Source organism: Schistocerca cancellata, chromosome 5 (assembly GCF_023864275.1).
Source record: "Schistocerca cancellata isolate TAMUIC-IGC-003103 chromosome 5, iqSchCanc2.1, whole genome shotgun sequence".
Lineage (NCBI taxonomy): Eukaryota > Metazoa > Arthropoda > Insecta > Orthoptera > Acrididae > Schistocerca > Schistocerca cancellata.
This window is the reverse complement of record NC_064630.1, coordinates 429,753,987-429,761,718: the sequence shown is the minus strand read 5'-3', so window position 1 is coordinate 429,761,718 and position 7,732 is coordinate 429,753,987.

Genomic DNA, 7,732 nt, shown 5'->3' with positions numbered 1-7,732 from the left:
TTGATCTATATAATTCAGTATTATTGAATAAGCAGTCTTTATAGTCATCAATTGATATTTTATTCATTACTACTGATTTCTTAACACCTTTAGATTTCTTATTTTCTTTTTCACCAACACAATATGCATACATTTTAGCTCTCAAACCAACAAATTCAGTCATTATTTTACCATTACATTCATCTTTCATTTTACCTAATACCTTTTTGTTCATTTGTGGTATATTGTACACATTATTTGTTGCATAATCACTTGTATCAAAATGTTCAATCATATTTTTCATATCTTCATAAAAGTCATCTGTTTTCATATTGTATATATCACTATCAGTATCTTGATAACATAACTCAATATTTGTACCATATTTAGGTTTCATTACATCATAATGGAAACTATACATTAATTCTTTTGATAAATCTAATCTACTCATTCCAACATACACTCCTGGAAATGGAAAAAAGAACACATTGACACCGGTGTGTCAGACCCACCATACTTGCTCCGGACACTGCGAGAGGGCTGTACAAGCAATGATCACACGCACGGCACAGCGGACACACCAGGAACCGCGGTGTTGGCCGTCGAATGGCGCTAGCTGCGCAGCATTTGTGCACCGCCGCCGTCAGTGTCAGCCAGTTTGCCGTGGCATACGGAGCTCCATCGCAGTCTTTAACACTGGTAGCATGCCGCGACAGCGTGGACGTGAACCGTATGTGCAGTTGACGGACTTTGAGCGAGGGCGTATAGTGGGCATGCGGGAGGCCGGGTGGACGTACCGCCGAATTGCTCAACACGTGGGGCGTGAGGTCTCCACAGTACATCGATGTTGTCGCCAGTGGTCGGCGGAAGGTGCACGTGCCCGTCGACCTGGGACCGGACCGCAGCGACGCACGGATGCACGCCAAGACCGTAGGATCCTACGCAGTGCCGTAGGGGACCGCACCGCCACTTCCCAGCAAATTAGGGACACTGTTGCTCCTGGGGTATCGGCGAGGACCATTCGCAACCGTCTCCATGAAGCTGGGCTACGGGTCCCGCACACCGTTAGGCCGTCTTCCGCTCACGCCCCAACATCGTGCAGCCCGCCTCCAGTGGTGTCGCGACAGGCGTGAATGGAGGGACGAATGGAGACGTGTCGTCTTCAGCGATGAGAGTCGCTTCTGCCTTGGCGCCAATGATGGTCGTATGCGTGTTTGGCGCCGTGCAGGTGAGCGCCACAATCAGGACTGCATACGACCGAGGCACACAGGGCCAACACCCGGCATCATGGTGTGGGGAGCGATCTCCTACACTGACCGTACACCACTGGTGATCGTCGAGGGGACACTGAATAGTGCTCGGTACATCCAAACCGTCATCGAACCCATCGTTCTACCATTCCTAGACCGGCAAGGGAACTTGCTGTTCCAACAGGACAATGCACGTCCGCATGTATCCCGTGCCACCCAACGTGCTCTAGAAGGTGTAAGTCAACTACCCTGGCCAGCAAGATCTCCGGATCTGTCCCCCATTGAGCATGTTTGGGACTGGATGAAGCGTCGTCTCACGCGGTCTGCACATCCAGCACGAACGCTGGTCCAACTGAGGCGCCAGGTGGAAATGGCATGGCAAGCCGTTCCACAGGACTACATCCAGCATCTCTACGATCGTCTCCATGGGAGAATAGCAGCCTGCATTGCTGCGAAAGGTGGATATACACTGTACTAGTGCCGACATTGTGCATGCTCTGTTGCCTGTGTCTATGTGCCTGTGTTTCTGTCAGTGTGATCATGTGATGTATCTGACCCCAGGAATGTGTCAATAAAGTTTCCCCTTCCTGGGACAATGAATTCACGGTGTTCTTATTTCAATTTCCAGGAGTGTAAATTGGTTTATTAAATTTAATTTCAGTTTTATTCATATGAATAGCTACCAAATTTTCATTAAATATTGTTCTATGTTTGAAATTTTGTTTAGCTATTAATTTATCACATTTTTTACCATCTGATACTAATTTTATATTAACTCTGTTTCTTATATTTTCAATTGTTTTTCCAAACACACTATTATTCATTAGTTTAAATAAATCTTTTCCAAATCATTTTTAGCTTTTGTTCTCATTTCTGTATTTAAGTCAATGTACTTTTTCAACCAATCACTTTGTCTGAATTTTAGTGCACGATGTATTTTTTTTAATTTCAATCCTAATTTTAAATATTGTTTCAAATTTCTGTAATGTACAACATATTTATGTTTATTAGTTAATGTTGTTAATAATTTATGTCCATTTTCTGGTGCTAATGGTAAATCTTTATGTAAATCATGCAATTCTTTTGGATATTATAGATCCACTTCTAATATATATCCATATTCAGATTTATCTGGGATGTTCATTACATCAATATCTAAATTATTTTCCCATTCAAATCCATCATACGGTAAATATTGACTCATAGAATAACCAAATAGATTATAAGCATCGAGATACATTAAATAATTTGATCCTTTTTCTTCATCATAATCTTTCATGTATTTATTATTTGCCTTAACATATCTTTTACAACATTATGCTATACCACCTCTAATGCCTTTTTCAACCATTAATATCATATCAAAATCATGTAATAATTCAAATGATTGTTTAGTCATTTTTAACATTGCATCCCATGATAAACCAGGTGCTGTATAATACCATGCTGGATCTAAATCGTATGATTTCATACATGTATCTCTAAACTTCTCAAATACATCAGCTAATAATAACACATCTGTTTTCAAATATAAATCATGGTATTCACCCATATTTTTTATATTAAATTTATTCCATACTACTTTTGCATGCTCATAATCATCATCACTTATATTACATTCATTTAGCTTACTATAAAATTCATTTTTAGATAGTAATTGTGTTTCATTGAATCTATCCCAATTATGCTGTTCTGCTATTCTGGGGAGCATCGCACAACACTCTCTCTCTGCACTGGATCCACATCGCAGCTATGCGTCATCGCGCCTGCAACAGCACCTAGGTGAGTTCTATAGCGGATGAAGTTAGTAGAGCTTTTATACTTCGTAATTTTTCTCTGCTGGATAGTACAGCATAACGATGATAGCATGCTGGACTGACAGATATGAATGGACGCGGATCTGCATCGGACTGTAGTATCTGCATCTAGTTTGGAGACGTACCGCATTGCACGCATTTCCACCGAATGGTCAAACACGGTCCTGTTGCACTAACTCAGGTCGTTCTGTTTCTACATGGGTTGCAGAAGGTGGTGGATATGTCTTCCTCCGACTTCTGTTCAGTTCCGACATAAATTGGAACGATCACAAGCGCAAAGCCGTAGAAATGTGAGCCGTTGCAAGATGCGTATTGGGTGACTAAAACCACATTGGAATTTTACTGTACAAGGTGCATTCAAGTTCTAAGGCCTCCGATATTTTTTTTTTCTAATTAACTACTCACCCGAAATCGATGAAACTGGCGTTACTTCTCGACGTAATCGTCCTGCAGACGTACACATTTTTCACAACGCTGACGCCATGATTCCATGGCAGCAGCGAAGGCTTCTTTGGGAGTCTGTTTTGACCACTGGAAAATCGCTGAGGCAATAGCAGCACGGCTGGTGAATGTGCGGCTACGGAGAGTGCCTTTCATTGTTGGAAAAAGCCAAAAGTCACTAGGAGCCAGGTCAGGTGAGTAGGGAGCATGAGGAATCACTTCAAAGTTGTTATCACGAAGAAACTGTTGCGTAACGTTAGCTCGATGTGCGGGTGCGTTGTCTTGGTGAAACAGCACACACGCAGCCCTTCCCGGACGTTTTTGTTGCAGTGCAGGAAGGAATTTGTTCTTCAAAACATTTTCGTAGGATGCACCTGTTACCGTAGTGCCCTTTGGAACGCAATGGGTAAGGATTACGCCCTCGCTGTCCCAGAACATGGACACCATCATTTTTTCAGCACTGGCGGTTACCCGAAATTATTTTGGTGGCGGTGAATCTGTGTGCTTCCTTTGAGCTGACTAGCGCTTTGTTTCTGGATTGAAAAATGGCATCCATGTCTCATTCATTGTCACAACCGACAAAAAGAAAGTCCCATTCATGCTGTCGTTGTGCGTCAACATTGCTTGGCAACATGCCACACGGGCAGCCGTGTGGTCGTCCATCAGCATTCGTGGCACACACCTGGATGACACTTTTCGCATTTTCAGGTCGTCATGCAGGATTGTGTGCACAGAACACACAGAAATGCCAACTCTGGAGGCGAACTGTTCAACAGTCATTCGGCGATCCCCCAAAACAATTCTCTCCACTTTCTCGATCATGTCGTCAGACCGGCTTGTGCGAGCCCGAGGTTGTTTCGGTTTGTTGTCACACGATGTTCTGCCTTCATTAAACAGTCGCACCCACGAACGCACTTTCGACACATCCATAACTCCATCACCACATGTCTCCTTCAACTGTCGATGAATTTCAATTGGTTTCACACCACGCAAATTCAGAAAACGAATGATTGCACGCTGTTCAAGTAAGGAAAACGTCGCCATTTCAAGTATTTAAAACAGTTCTCATTCTCGCCGCTGGCAGTAAAATTCCATCTGCCGTACAGTGCTGCCATCTCTGGGACGTATTGACAATGAACGCGGCCTCATCTTAAAACAATGTGCATGTTTCTATCTCTTTCCAGTCTGGAGAAAAAAAAATCGGAGGCCTTAGAACTTGAATGCACCTCGTAGTAGCCAGGTTCGTGAAAGGTGACTTATTTCGAGATATGAGAGAGCCGGAAACATGATTGGGTAGTGGTTGTAATCATTAAAGGACTTGTCAATACAATCCAATTCAGGGGTCCAAACACGTGTGCTGTTGCACTAACTCAGGTCATTCTGTTTCTACATGGGTTGCAGAAGGTGGTGGATATGGCTCTCCGACTTCTGCTCAGATCCGACTTAAACATGACTGGTCACATGCGCAAAGATGTAGAAATGGGAGCTGTTGCAAGATGCGTATTGGATGACTAAAACCACGTTAGATTTTTCCTGTAGCAGACAGGTTAGAGAAAGGTGGCTCGTTTAGAAATATGGGAGTGCCAGAAATATGACTGAGTAGTGGTTGTAATCATTAAAGAAATTGTCAATTGGATCCAACGCAGGTATGTGCTTGAAGGGAAAGACCTGATTCCAAATCATAGACATCATTTCTAGCAGATAGCGTAAAACTAGAGATCTGAAAAGCTAGTGTACATTCTCTTACGACCTCAATCAGCACACCATCTAATACTGTTTGTGATCCTTCTCAGTCAACCATTGCCTATAGCTCAGTTGATATATCACCGAACCTGTGGCATGGGATCGAGACCGAATGCACTACAAATGCTGTAGAAATATCTAGCCTCAGTGGCGTACAGGATTCGCCGATACCTGTTTCATGCCACGTTCCATAACCGAATCACTTTCTAAATTGGGTAATTTTATTACGAGGGTGCACCGTCAGCGAGGTGTAAGTGCACTGTTGGTCTGATACTATATACTCCTGCGATCACCGTCATGGTATTTGTCTGGACAAAAAACCATCTCATTCAGAGGTAATGTCGTACCTCGATTTATAAAGCGTGTATAGATTTTAACACTGATACTTGTATGCAACTGAAGAACCAAGACCGCTTGTGACAGTAACATACAGTAGTTGTTGGGGTCGTTTTTCTTAACATCTGGTGGTTAAACCTCTCTTTCTAGAACACGGTGTTAGCACTCACAAGAATAACTTATGAGACATGTATACCCATGGTTGATTTTCTCTCAGTATTATTTCGTATCACCAGTGATAGAAAGGAGCCTCCACGAAGAGTACGTGAATGCAATACACATACTCGGGCGTCCCCTGAGCGGTTGTATACCGGCTGATCCTTTCACTCCAGAAGCAACATGACAATCCTACAGAAAAGGACCTTATCAGGCCCAGCACTGACGATTATCTTTGTAAATATTGAAGGCCTGTCTGCATGCAAAGAACGTCTACTACAAGACCTCTGTCAGAAAGAGAAATGTGACGTCCTGTGTCTACAAGAAACTCACAGAGACAGCGCACTCAAAAGACCCAAGATAAACGGCATGCGACTAGTAGCTGAAAGGCCACACCGACAGTATGGCAGCGCAATCTTTACCAGGCCAAACATACAGATCCTTTCAAGCAGTATAAACGACATCAATGATACTGAAGTGCTAACCATTGAACTTAGTGACTCCACTGTTACATCAGTGTACAAACCACCAACTGTGGACTTTTCCAGCTCCAACGTAAACAATTTTAATAAAGACAGAATTAATTTTGTAATTGGTGATTTCAACAGCCACAGTACGCAGTGGGGCTACCAAGAAGACGACGACAATGGCACGGCTGTGATCTGCTGGGCCGAGCTAAACAACCTAAAACAGTGGCAGATGGGGGAGAGGTTATAGCCCAGACCTCATCTTCGTTAGCCATCAAGTAACGTCCCAATGTTCAAAAGGAGTTTGCTCACCAATACCAAACACCCAGCACCGTCCAATAATGTGCCAGATCACATCTGTTGTTAAACCCTTAGCGTACCTTTTCGCCGTAGGTACAATTTTAAGAAAGCAGAATGGTCAACCTTTCAAAATCTCATGGAAGATTCTGTAAACAACCTACCACCTGAACCAAGATTCTATGACAATTTCGTGAAGGCTGTGCAGTGGTGTTCCAAGCAATCGATGCCTAGAGGATGCAGAAGCAATTATGTTGAAGGCCTTACGCCAGAGTTAGAGGACCAGTTGCAGCAATACCTGACACTGTTTGACGCAAACCCTCTATCCGCGGAAACTATAACTGCGGGCGAGCAGCTAACCGAGTCACTGGCTAAAACCAGGGAGAGAAATGGCTGAGGACAATAGAGGAATTGGACATGAAAAGGAGCAGTCAGAAAGACTGGACACTCCTTAAACGTCTCAACAATGACCCGACTTTCTCTCCAGGACATGCTCCCGTCACAGCCGACCAAATAGCCCACCAGCTTCTAAAGAATGGGAAACCCTACACCAAAAGCAGGAAGTTGGAGACCAAAATAGACAGGATTGAACACCAAGAAAATTCAATTCTGACCACCCCTCTCACAATGGCAGATCTGGACAAAGCCATAGCGAAATGCAAGCTAAGGAAGGCTCCGGGCCTGGACGGGATTTTTGTTGAACAGATTAAACACTTTGGTCCCAACGTTAAACAATGGCTACTGAAACTGTTTAACAATTGCATGGAAACATGTCAGATTCCCACAATCTGGAGGAAGGCTAAAGTTATTGCCATTTTAAAACCAGGCAAAAATGCTGATGACCCCATAAATGTCCGACCCGTATCACTTCTCTGCCATATCTTTAAAATCTTTGAAAGAATACTCCAGGATCGCCTCTCCAGTGCCATAGAACCCTACCTAATCCCCCAACAAGCAGGTTTCCGCCCAGGGAAAAGCACTACATCTCAGGTAATTAGCCTCACGCAGCTGATTGAAGACGGCTATGAGAACTGGAAAATAAACGGTGTCGCCTTTATAGACTTGACACCATTAACTTACGTCTGCTAATGAAGAAGCTGTATGCCATTACCAGGGACTTTAAATTCACATCCACAGTTAGAAGTCTGTTAGAGAACCGTAGGTTCTCTGTGGAATTCCAAGGGATGCATAGCAGGTGGCGGGCCCAGAAAAATGGTCTCTCTCAGGGCAGCGTACTGGCACCCTT